Below are 14,206 nucleotides of genomic sequence, written 5' to 3'. Positions count from 1 at the left end.
TCAACCTGCTTCAAGAGGCAACAACAGAGACATGTCAACCTGCTTCAACAGCCAACAATAGAGACATGTCATCCTGCTTCAACAGGCAAAAACAGAGACATGTCTACCTGTTTCAACAGGCAAAAACAGAGCCATGTCAACCTGCTTCAACTGGCAACAACAGAGACATGTCTACCTGCTTCAACAGGCAACAACAGAGCCATGTCAACCTGCTTCAACTGGCAACAACAGTAAAATGTCAACCTGCTTCAAAAGGCAACAGCAGAGACATATAAGCCTGCTTCAACAGTCAACAACAGAGACATGTCAACCTGCTTCAACAGGCAACAACAGAGACATGTCATCCTGCTTCAACAGCAGACAACAGAGACATGTCAACCTGCTTCAACAGTCAACAACAGAGACCTGTCAACAACAGGCAACAACAGAGACATGTCAACCTGCTTCAACAGGCAACAACAGAGACATGTCAACCTGCTTAAACAGTCAACAACAGAGACATGTCTACCTGCTTCAACAGGCAACAACAGAGCCATGTCAACCTGCTTCAACTGGCAACAACAGTAAAATGTCAACCTGCTTCAAAAGGCAACAGCAGAGACATATAAGCCTGCTTCAACAGTCAACAACAGAGACATGTCAACCTGCTTCAACAGGCAACAACAGAGACATGTCATCCTGCTTCAACAGCAGACCACAGAGACATGTCAACCTGCTACAACAGTCAACAACAGAGACCTGTCAACAACAGGCAACAACAGAGACATGTCAACCTGCTTCAACAGACAACAACAGAGACACGCCAACCTGCTTCAACAGGCAACAACAGAGATATGTCAACCTGCTTCAACAGGCAACAACAGAGACATGACAACCTGCTTCAGCAGGAGACAACAGAGACATGTCAACCTGCTTCAACAGGCAACAACAGAGAGACATCAACCTGCTTCAACAGGCAACAACAGAGACATGTCAACCTCCTTCAACAGTCAACAACAGAGACCTGTCAACAACAGGGAACAACAGAGACATGTCAACCTGCTTCAACAGACAACAACAGAGACACGCCAACCTGCTTCAACAGGCAACAACAGAGACATGTCAACCTGCTTCAACAGGCAACAACAGAGACATGTCAACCTGCTTCAACAGGAGACAACAACAGAGACATGTCAGCCTGCTTCAACAGTCAACAACAGAGACATGTCAACCTGCTTAAACAGAGACATGTCAACCTGCCTCAACAGCCAACAACAGAGACATGTCACCCTGCTTCAACAGGCAAAAACAGAGACATGTCAACCTGCTTCAACAGGCAACAACAGAGACATGTCAACCTGCTTCAACAGGCAACAACAGAGACACGTCAACCTGCTTCAACAGGAGACAACAGAGACATGTCAGCCTGCTTCAACAGTCAACAACAGAGACATGTCAACCTGCTTAAACAGCCAACAACAGAGACACGTCAACCCGCTTCAACAGGCAAAAACAGAGACATGTCAATCTGCTTCAACAGGAGACAACAGAGACATGTCAACCTGCTTCAACAGGCAACAACAGAGACATGTCAACCTGCTTCAACAGCCAACAACAGAGCCATGTCAACATGCTTCAACAGGCAACAACAGAGCCATGTCAACCTGCTTCAACAGCCAACAACAGAGACATGTCAACATGCTTCAACAGGCAACAACAGAGACACGTCAACCTGCTTCAAGAGGCAACAACAGAGACATGTCAACCTGCTTCAAAAGCCAACAACAGAGACATGTCAACCTGCTTAAACAGGCAACAACAGAGACATGTCAACCTGCTTCAACAGGCAACAACAGAGACATGTCAACCTACTTCAGCAGGAGACAACAGAGACATGTCAACCTGCTTCAACAGGCAACAACAGAGACACGTCAACCTGCTTCAAGAGGCAACAACAGAGACATGTCAACCTGCTTCAACAGGCAACAACAGAGACATTTCAGCCTGCTTCAACAGGCAACAACAGAGACCTGTCAACAACAGGCAACATCAGAGACATGTCAACCTGCTTCAGCAGGAGACAACAGAGACACGTCAACCTGCTTAAACAGGCAACATCAGAGACATGTCAACCTGCTTCAACAGGCAACAACAGAGATACGTCAACCTGCTTAAAGAGGCAACAACAGAGACATGTCAACCTGCTTCAACAGGGGACAACAGAGATATGTCAACCTGCTTCAGCAGTCAACAACAGAGACCTGTCAACAACAGGCAACAACAGAGACATATCAACCTGCATCAACAGACAACAACAGAGACACGCCAACCTGCTTCAGCAGGAGACAACAGAGACATGTCAACCTGCTTCAACAGGCAACAACAGAGAGACGTCAACCTGCTTCAACAGGCAACAACAGAGACATGTCAACCTGCTTCAACAGTCAACAACAGAGACCTGTCAACAACAGGCAACAACAGAGACATGTCAACCTGCTTCAACAGACAACAACAGAGACACGGCAACCTGCTTCAACAGCCAACAGACACATGTCAACCTGCTTCAACAGGCAACAACAGAGACATGTCAACCTGCTTCAACAGGAGACAACAGAGACATGTCAGCCTGCTTCAACAGTCAACAACAGAGACATGTCAACCTGCTTAAACAGAGACATGTCAACCTGCCTCAACAGCCAACAACAGAGACATGTCATCCTGCTTCAACAGGCAAAAACAGAGACATGTCAACCTGCTTCAACAGGCAACAACAGAGACATGTCAACCTGCTTACACAGTCAACAACAGAGACATGTCAACCTGCTTCTACAGGCAACAATAGAGACACGTCAAATTGCTAAAACAGGCAACAACAGAGACATGTCAACCTGTTTCAACAGGAGACAACACAGACCTGTCAACCTGCTTCAACAGGCAACAACAGAGACACGTCAACCTGCTTCAACAGCCAACAAGAGAGACATGTCAACCTGTTTCAACAGGCAACAACAGAGGCATGTCAACCTGCTTCAACGGGAAACAACAGAGAAATGTCAACCTGCTTCAACAAGCAACAACAGAGACACGTCAACCTGCTTCAACAGGCAACAACAGAGACATGTCAACCTGCTTCAACAGGCAACAACAGAGACATGTCAACATGCTTCAACAGTCAACAACAGAGACATGTCAACCTGCTTCAACAGGCAACAACAGAGCCATGTCAACCTGCTTCAACAGCCAACAACAGAGACATGTCAACCTGCTTCAACAGGCAACAACAGAGACACGTCAACCTGCTGCAAGAGGCAACAACAGAGACATGTCAACCTGCTTCAACAGCCAACAACAGAGACATGTCAACCTGCTTCAAAAGGCAACAACAGAGACCTGTCAACAACAGGCAACAACAGAGACATGTCAACCTGCTTAAACAGGCAAAGACAGAGACATGTCAACCTGCTTTCACAGACAACAACAGAGACATGTCAACTTGCTTCAACAGGCAACAACAGAGACACGTCAACAACAGGCAACAACAGAGACATGTCAACCTGTTTCAGCAGGAGACAACACAGACATATCAACCTGCTTCAACAGGCAACAACAGAGACACGTCAACCTGCTTAAACAGCCAACAACAGAGACATGTCAACCTGCTTCAACAGCCAACAACAGAGACACGTCAACCCGCTTCAACAGGCAAAAGCAGAGACATGTCAATCTGCTTCAACAGGAGACAACAGAGACATGTCAACCTGCTTCAACAAGCAACAACAGAGACATGTCAACCTGCTTCAACAGCCAACAACAGAGACATGTCAACCTGCTTCAACAGGCAACAACAGAGCCATATCAGCCTGCTTCAACAGTCAACAACAGAGACATGTCAACCTGCTTCAACAGAGACATGTCAACCTGCCTCAACAGCCAACAACAGAGACATGTCACCCTGCTTCAACAGGCAAAAACAGAGACATGTCAACCTGCTTCAACAGGCAACAACAGAGACATGTCAACCTGCTTACACAGTCAACAACAGAGACATGTCAACCTGCTTCAACAGCCAACAACAGAGACATGTCAACCTGCTTCAACAGTCAACAACAGATATATGTCAACCTGCTTCAACAGGCAACAACAGAGACACATCAAATTGCTAAAACAGGCAACAACAGAGACATGTCAACCTGCTTCAACAGGAGACAACAGAGACCTGTCAACCTGCTTCAACAGGCAACAACAGAGACATGTCAACCTGTCAACAACAGGCAACAACAGAGACATGTCAACCTGTTTCAGCAGGAGACAACACAGACATATCAACCTAATTCAACAGGCAACAACAGTGACACGTCAACCTGCTTAAACAGGCAACAACAGAGACATGTCAACCTGCTTCAACAGCCAACAACAGAGACACGTCAACCCGCTTCAACAGGCAAAAACAGAGACATGTCAATCTGCTTCAACAGGAGACAACAGAGACATGTCAACCTGCTTCAACAGGCAACAACAGAGACATGTCAACCTGCTTCAACAGCCAACAACAGAGCCATGTCAACCTGCTTCAACAGGCAACAACAGAGCCATGTCAACCTGCTTCAACAGCCAACAACAGAGACATGTCAACATGCTTCAACAGGCAACAACAGAGACATGTCAACCTGCTTCAACAGGCAACAACTGAGACATTTCAGCCTGCTTCAACAGGCAACAACAGAGACCTGTCAACAACAGGCAACATCAGAGACATGTCAACCTGCTTCAGCAGGAGACAACAGAGACACGTCAACCTGCTTAAACAGGCAACATCAGAGACATGTCAACCTGCTTCAACAGGCAACAACAGAGATACGTCAACCTGCTTAAACAGGCAACAACAGAGACATGTCAACCTGCTTCAACAGGGGACAACAGAGATATGTCAACCTGCTTCAGCAGTCAACAACAGAGACCTGTCAACAACAGGCAACAACAGAGACACGTCAACCTGCTTAAACAGCCAACAACAGAGACATGTCAACCTGCTTCAACAGCCAACAACAGAGACACGTCAACCCGCTTCAACAGGCAAAAGCAGAGACATGTCAATCTGCTTCAACAGGAGACAACAGAGACATGTCAACCTGCTTCAACAAGCAACAACAGAGACATGTCAACCTGCTTCAACAGCCAACAACAGAGACATGTCAACCTGCTTCAACAGGCAACAACAGAGCCATATCAGCCTGCTTCAACAGTCAACAACAGAGACATGTCAACCTGCTTCAACAGAGACATGTCAACCTGCCTCAACAGCCAACAACAGAGACATGTCACCCTGCTTCAACAGGCAAAAACAGAGACATGTCAACCTGCTTCAACAGGCAACAACAGAGACATGTCAACCTGCTTACACAGTCAACAACAGAGACATGTCAACCTGCTTCAACAGCCAACAACAGAGACATGTCAACCTGCTTCAACAGTCAACAACAGAGATATGTCAACCTGCTTCAACAGGCAACAACAGAGACACATCAAATTGCTAAAACAGGCAACAACAGAGACATGTCAACCTGCTTCAACAGGAGACAACAGAGACCTGTCAACCTGCTTCAACAGGCAACAACAGAGACATGTCAACCTGCTTCAACAGGCAACAACAGAGACACGTCAACCTGCTTAAACAGGCAACAACAAAGACATGTCAACCTGCTTCAACAGGCAACAACAGAGACCTGTCAACAACAGGCAACAACAGAGACATGTCAACCTGTTTCAGCAGGAGACAACACAGACATATCAACCTAATTCAACAGGCAACAACAGTGACACGTCAACCTGCTTAAACAGGCAACAACAGAGACATGTCAACCTGCTTCAACAGCCAACAACAGAGACACGTCAACCCGCTTCAACAGGCAAAAACAGAGACATGTCAATCTGCTTCAACAGGAGACAACAGAGACATGTCAACCTGCTTCAACAGGCAACAACAGAGACATGTCAACCTGCTTCAACAGCCAACAACAGAGCCATGTCAACCTGCTTCAACAGGCAACAACAGAGCCATGTCAACCTGCTTCAACAGCCAACAACAGAGACATGTCAACATGCTTCAACAGGCAACAACAGAGACATGTCAACCTGCTTCAACAGGCAACAACAGAGACATTTCAGCCTGCTTCAACAGGCAACAACAGAGACCTGTCAACAACAGGCAACATCAGAGACATGTCAACCTGCTTCAGCAGGAGACAACAGAGACACGTCAACCTGCTTAAACAGGCAACATCAGAGACATGTCAACCTGCTTCAACAGGCAACAACAGAGATACGTCAACCTGCTTAAACAGGCAACAACAGAGACATGTCAACCTGCTTCAACAGGGGACAACAGAGATATGTCAACCTGCTTCAGCAGTCAACAACAGAGACCTGTCAACAACAGGCAACAACAGAGACATATCAACCTGCATCAACAGACAACAACAGAGACACGCCAACCTGCTTCAACAGGCAACAACAGAGACACGTCAACCTGCTTAAACAGGCAACAACAGAGACATGTCAACCTGCTTCAACAGGGGACAACAGAGATATGTCAACCTGCTTCCACAGTCAACAACAGAGACCTGTCAACAACAGGCAACAACAGAGACATGTCAACCTGCATCAACAGGCAACAACAGAGACATGACAACCTGCTTCAGCAGGAGACAACAGAGACATGTCAACCTGCTTCATGAGGCAACAACAGAGAGACGTCAACCTGCTTCAACAGGCAACAACAGAGACATGTCAACCTGCTTCAACAGTCAACAACAGAGACCTGTCAACAACAGGCAACAACAGAGACATGTCAACCTGCTTCAACAGACAACAACAGAGACACGCCAACCTGCTTCAACAGCCAACAGACACATGTCAACCTGCTTCAACAGGCAACAACAGAGACATGTCAACCTGCTTCAACAGGAGACAACAGAGACATGTCAGCCTGCTTCAACAGTCAACAACAGAGACATGTCAACCTGCTTAAACAGAGACATGTCAACCTGCCTCAACAGCCAACAACAGAGACATGTCATCCTGCTTCAACAGGCAAAAACAGAGACATGTCAACCTGCTTCAACAGGCAACAACAGAGACATGTCAACCTGCTTACACAGTAAACAACAGAGACATGTCAACCTGCTTCTACAGGCAACAACAGAGACACGTCAAATTGCTAAAACAGGCAACAACAGAGACATGTCAACCTGCTTCAACAGGAGACAACACAGACCTGTCAACCTGCTTCAACAGGCAACAACAGAGACATGTCAACCTGCTTCAACAGCCAACAAGAGAGACATGTCAACCTGTTTCAACAGGCAACAACAGAGGCATGTCAACCTGCTTCAACGGGAAACAACAGAGAAATGTCAACCTGCTTCAACAGGCAACAACAGAGACACGTCAACCTGCTTAAACAGGCAACGACAGAGACATGTCAACCTGCTTCAACAGGCAACAACAGAGACATGTCAACCTGCTTCAACAGTCAACAACAGAGACATGTCAACCTGCTTCAACAGGCAACAACAGAGCCATGTCAACCTGCTTCAACAGCCAACAACAGAGACATGTCAACCTGCTTCAACAGGCAACAACAGAGACACGTCAACCTGCTGCAAGAGGCAACAACAGAGACATGTCAACCTGCTTCAACAGCCAACAACAGAGACATGTCAACCTGCTTCAACAGGCAACAACAGAGACCTGTCAACAACAGGCAACAACAGAGACATGTCAACCTGCTTTCACAGCCAACAACAGAGACATGTCAACTTGCTTCAACAGGCAACAACAGAGACACGTCAACAACAGGCAACAACAGAGACATGTCAACCTGCTTCAACAGGCAAAGACAGAGACATGTCAACCTGCTTTCACAGCCAACAACAGAGACATGTCAACTTGCTTCAACAGGCAACAACAGAGACACGTCAACAACAGGCAACAACAGAGACATGTCAACCTGTGTCAGCAGGAGACAACACAGACATATCAACCTGCTTCAACAGGCAACAACAGAGACATGTCAACCCGCTTCAACAGGCAAAAGCAGAGACATGTCAATCTGCTTCAACAGGAGACAACAGAGACATGTCAACCTGCTTCAACAGGCAACAACAGAGACATGTCAACCTGCTTCAACAGCCAACAACAGAGACATGTCAACCTGCTTCAACAGGCAACAACAGAGCCATATCTGCCTGCTTCAACAGTCAACAACAGAGACATGTCAACCTGCTTCAACAGAGACATGTCAACCTGCCTCAACAGCCAACAACAGAGACATGTCACCCTGCTTCAACAGGCAAAAACAGAGACATGTCAACCTGCTTCAACAGGCAACAACAGAGACATGTCAACCTGCTTACACAGTCAACAGAGACATGTCAACCTGCTTCAACAGCCAACAACAGAGACATGTCAACCTGCTTCAACAGTCAACAACAGAGACATGTCAACCTGCTTCAACAGGCAACAACAGAGACACGTCAAATTGCTAAAACAGGCAACAACAGAGACATGTCAACCTGCTTCAACAGGAGACAACAGAGACCTGTCAACCTGCTTCAACAGGCAACAACAGAGACATGTCAACCTGCTTCAACAGGCAACAACAGAGACACGTCAACCTGCTTAAACAGGCAACAACAAAGACATGTCAACCTGCTTCAACAGGCAACATCAGAGACATGTCAACCTGCTTCAACAGGCGACAACAGAGACATGTCAACCTGCTTCAACAGGCAACAACAGAGACATGTCAACCTGCTTCAACAGGCAACAACAGAGACCTGTCAACAACAGGCAACAACAGAGACATGTCAACCTGCTTCAACAGGAGACAACAGAGACATATCAACCTGCTTCAACAGTCAACAACAGAGACATGTCAACCTGCTTAAACAGGCAAAGACAGAGACATGTCAACCTGCTTACACAGTCAACAACAGAGACGTGTCAACCTGCTTCAACAGGCAACAACAGAGACACGTCAAATTGCTTCAACAGGCAACAACAGAGACATGTCAACCTGCTTCAACAGGAGACAACAGAGACATATCAACCTGCTGCAACAGTCAACAACAGAGACATGTCAACCTGCTTAAACAGGCAAAGACAGAGACATGTCAACCTGCTTACACAGTCAACAACAGAGACATGTCAACCTGCTTCAACAGGCAACAACAGAGACACGTCAAATTGCTTCAACAGGCAACAACAGAGACATGTCAACCAGCTTCAACAGGCAACAACAGAGACATGTCAACCTGCTTCAACAGGCAAAAACTGAGACCTGTCAACAACAGGCAACAACAGAGACATGTCAACCTGTTTCAGCAGGAGACAACACAGACATATCAACCTAATTCAACAGGCAAATACAGTGACACGTCAACCTGCTTAAACAGGCAACAACAGAGACATGTCAACCTGCTTCAACAGCCAACAACAGAGACACGTCAACCCGCTTCAACAGGCAACAACAGAGACACGTCAACCTGCTGCAAGAGGCAACAACAGAGACATGTCAACCTGCTTCAACAGCCAACAACAGAGACATGTCAACCTGGTTCAACAGGCAACAACAGAGACCTGTCAACAACAGGCAACAACAGAGACATGTCAACCTGCTTAAACAGGCAAAGACAGAGACATGTCAACCTGCTTTCACAGCCAACAACAGAGACATGTCAACCTGCTTCAACAAGCAACAACAGAGACACGTCAACAACAGGCAACAACAGAGACATGTCAACCTGTTTCAGCAGGAGACAACACAGACATATCAACCTGCTTCAACAGGCAACAACAGAGACACGTCAACCTGCTTAAACAGCCAACAACAGAGACATGTCAACCTGCTTCAACAGCCAACAATAGAGACACGTCAACCCGCTTCAACAGGCAAAAGCAGAGACATGTCAATCTGCTTCAACAGGAGACAACAGAGACATGTCAACCTGCTTCAACAGGCAACATCAGAGACATGTCAACCTGCTTCAACAGCCAACAACAGAGACATGTCAACCTGCTTCAACAGGCAACAACAGAGCCATATCAGCCTGCTTCAACAGTCAACAACAGAGACATGTCAACCTGCTTAAACAGAGACATGTCAACCTGCCTCAACAGCCAACAACAGAGACATGTCACCCTGCTTCAACAGGCAAAAACAGAGACATGTCAACCTGCTTCAACAGGCAACAACAGAGACATGTCAACCTGCTTACACAGTCAACAACAGAGACATGTCAACCTGCTTCAACAGGCAACAACAGAGACATGTCAACCTGCTTACACAGTCAACAACAGAGACATGTCAACCTGCTTCAACAGGCAACAACAGAGACACGTCAAATTGCTAAAACAGGCAACAACAGAGACATGTCAACCTGCTTCAACAGGAGACAACAGAGACCTGTCAACCTGCTTCAACAGGCAACAACAGAGACATGTCAACCTGCTTCAACAGGCAACAACAGAGACACGTCAACCTGCTTAAACAGGCAACAACAAAGACATATCAACCTGCTTCAACAGGCAACATCAGAGACATGTCAACCTGCTTCAACAGGCGACAACAGAGACATGTCAACCTGCTTCAACAGGCAACAACAGAGACATGTCAACCTGCTTCAACAGGCAACAACAGAGACCTGTCAACAACAGGCAACAACAGAGACATGTCAACCTGCTTCAACAGGAGACAACAGAGACATATCAACCTGCTTCAACAGTCAACAACAGAGACATGTCAACCTGCTTAAACAGGCAAAGACAGAGACATGTCAACCTGCTTACACAGTCAACAACAGAGACATGTCAACCTGCTTCAACAGGCAACAACAGAGACACGTCAAATTGCTTCAACAGGCAACAACAGAGACATGTCAACCTGCTTCAACAGGAGACAACAGAGACATATCAACCTGCTGCAACAGTCAACAACAGAGACATGTCAACCTGCTTAAACAGGCAAAGACAGAGACATGTCAACCTGCTTACACAGTCAACAACAGAGACATGTCAACCTGCTTCAACAGGCAACAACAGAGACACGTCAAATTGCTTCAACAGGCAACAACAGAGACATGTCAACCAGCTTCAACAGGCAACAACAGAGACATGTCAACCTGCTTCAACAGGCAACAACAGAGACCTGTCAACAACAGGCAACAACAGAGACATGTCAACCTGTTTCAGCAGGAGACAACACAGACATATCAACCTAATTCAACAGGCAACAACAGTGACACGTCAACCTGCTTAAAGAGGCAACAACAGAGACATGTCAACCTGCTTCAACAGCCAACAACAGAGACACGTCAACCCGCTTCAACAGGCAAAAACAGAGTCATGTCAATCTGCTTCAACAGGAGACAACAGAGACATGTCAACCTGCTTCAACAGGCTACAACAGAGACATGTCAACCTGCTTCAACAGCCAACAACAGAGCCATGTCAACCTGCTTCAACAGGCAACAACAGAGCCATGTCAACCTGCTTCAACAGCCAACAACAGAGACATGTCAACATGCTTCAACAGGCAACAACAGAGACACGTCAACCTGCTTCAAGAGGCAACAACAGAGACATGTCAACCTGCTTCAAAAGCCAACAACAGAGACATGTCAACCTGCTTAAACAGGCAACAACAGAGACATGTCAACCTGCTTCAACAGGCAACAACAGAGACATGTCAACCTACTTCAGCAGGAGACAACAGAGACATGTCAACCTGCTTCAACAGGCAACAACAGAGACACGTCAACCTGCTTCAACAGGCAACCACAGAGACCTGTCAACCTGCTTCAACAGGCAACAACAGAGACCTGTCAACAACAGGCAACATCAGAGACATGTCAACCTGCTTCAGCAGGAGACAACAGAGACACGTCAACCTGCTTAAACAGGCAACATCAGAGACATGTCAACCTGCTTCAACAGGCAACAACAGAGACACGTCAACCTGCTTAAACAGGCAACAACAGAGACATGTCAACCCGCTTCAACAGGGGACAACAGAGATATGTCAACCTGCTTCAACAGTCAACAACAGAGACCTGTCAACAACAAGTAACAACAGAGACATGTCAACCTGCATCAACAGACAACAACAGAGACACGCCAACCTGCTTCAACAGGCAACAACAGAGACACGTCAACCTGCTTAAACAGGCAAAGACAGAGACATGTCAACCTGCTTTCACAGCCAACAACAGAGACATGTCAACCTGCTTCAACAGGCAACAACAGAGACACGTCAACAACAGGCAACAACAGAGACATGTCAACCTGTTTCAGCAGGAGACAACACAGACATATCAACCTGCTTCAAAAGGCAACAACAGAGACACATCAACCTGCTTAAACAGCCAACAACAGAGACATGTCAACCTGCTTCAACAGCCAACAACAGAGACACGTCAACCCGCTTCAACAGACAAAAGCAGAGACATGTCAATCTGCTTCCACAGCCAACAACAGAGACATGTCAACCTGCTTCAACAGGCAACAACAGAGACATGTCAACCTGCTTCAACAGCCAACAACAGAGACATGTCAACCTGCTTCAACAGGCAACAACAGAGCCATATCAGCCTGCTTCAACAGGCAACAACAGAGACATGTCAATCTGCTTACAGGCAACAACAGAGACACGTCAACCTGCTTCAAGAGGCAACAACAGAGACATGTCAACCTGCTTCAACAGCCAACAACAGAGACATGTCACCCTGCTTCAACAGGCAAAAACAGAGACATGTCAACCTGCTTCAACAGGCAACAACAGAGACACGTCAAATTGCTAAAACAGGCAACAACAGAGACATGTCAACCTGCTTCAACAGGAGACAACAGAGACCTGTCAACCTGCTTCAACAGGCAACAACAGAGACATGTCAACCTGCTTCAACAGGCAACAACAGAGACACGTCAACCTGCTTAAACAGGCAACAACAAAGACATGTCAACCTGCTTCAACAGGCAACATCAGAGACATGTCAACCTGCTTCAACAGGCGACAACAGAGACATGTCAACCTGCTTCAACAGGCAACAACAGAGACATGTCAACCTGCTTCAACAGGCAACAACAGAGACCTGTCAACAACAGGCAACAACAGAGACATGTCAACCTGCTTCAACAGGAGACAACAGAGACATATCAACCTGCTTCAACAGTCAACAACAGAGACATGTCAACCTGCTTAAACAGGCAAAGACAGAGACATGTCAACCTGCTTACACAGTCAACAACAGAGACATGTCAACCTGCTTCAACAGGCAACAACAGAGACACGTCAAATTGCTTCAACAGGCAACAACAGAGACATGTCAACCTGCTTCAACAGGAGACAACAGAGACATATCAACCTGCTGCAACAGTCAACAACAGAGACATGTCAACCTGCTTAAACAGGCAAAGACAGAGACATGTCAACCTGCTTACACAGTCAACAACAGAGACATGTCAACCTGCTTCAACAGGCAACAACAGAGACACGTCAAATTGCTTCAACAGGCAACAACAGAGACATGTCAACCAGCTTCAACAGGCAACAACAGAGACATGTCAACCTGCTTCAACAGGCAACAACAGAGACCTGTCAACAACAGGCAACAACAGAGACATGTCAACCTGTTTCAGCAGGAGACAACACAGACATATCAACCTAATTCAACAGGCAACAACAGTGACACGTCAACCTGCTTAAACAGGCAACAACAGAGACATGTCAACCTGCTTCAACAGCCAACAACAGAGACACGTCAACCCGCTTCAACAGGCAACAACAGAGTCATGTCAATCTGCTTCAACAGGAGACAACAGAGACATGTCAACCTGCTTCAACAGGCTACAACAGAGACATGTCAACCTGCTTCAACAGCCAACAACAGAGCCATGTCAACCTGCTTCAACAGGCAACAACAGAGCCATGTCAACCTGCTTCAACAGCCAACAACAGAGACATGTCAACATGCTTCAACAGGCAACAACAGAGACACGTCAACCTGCTTCAAGAGGCAACAACAGAGACATGTCAACCTGCTTCAAAAGCCAACAACAGAGACATGTCAACCTGCTTAAACAGGCAACAACAGAGACATGTCAACCTGCTTCAACAGGCAACAACAGAGACATGTCAACCTACTTCAGCAGGAGACAACAGAGACATGTC

Source organism: Lampris incognitus, chromosome 2 (assembly GCF_029633865.1).
Source record: "Lampris incognitus isolate fLamInc1 chromosome 2, fLamInc1.hap2, whole genome shotgun sequence".
Classification (NCBI taxonomy): Eukaryota; Metazoa; Chordata; class Actinopteri; order Lampriformes; family Lampridae; genus Lampris; species Lampris incognitus.
This window is presented reverse-complemented; position numbering follows the sequence as displayed.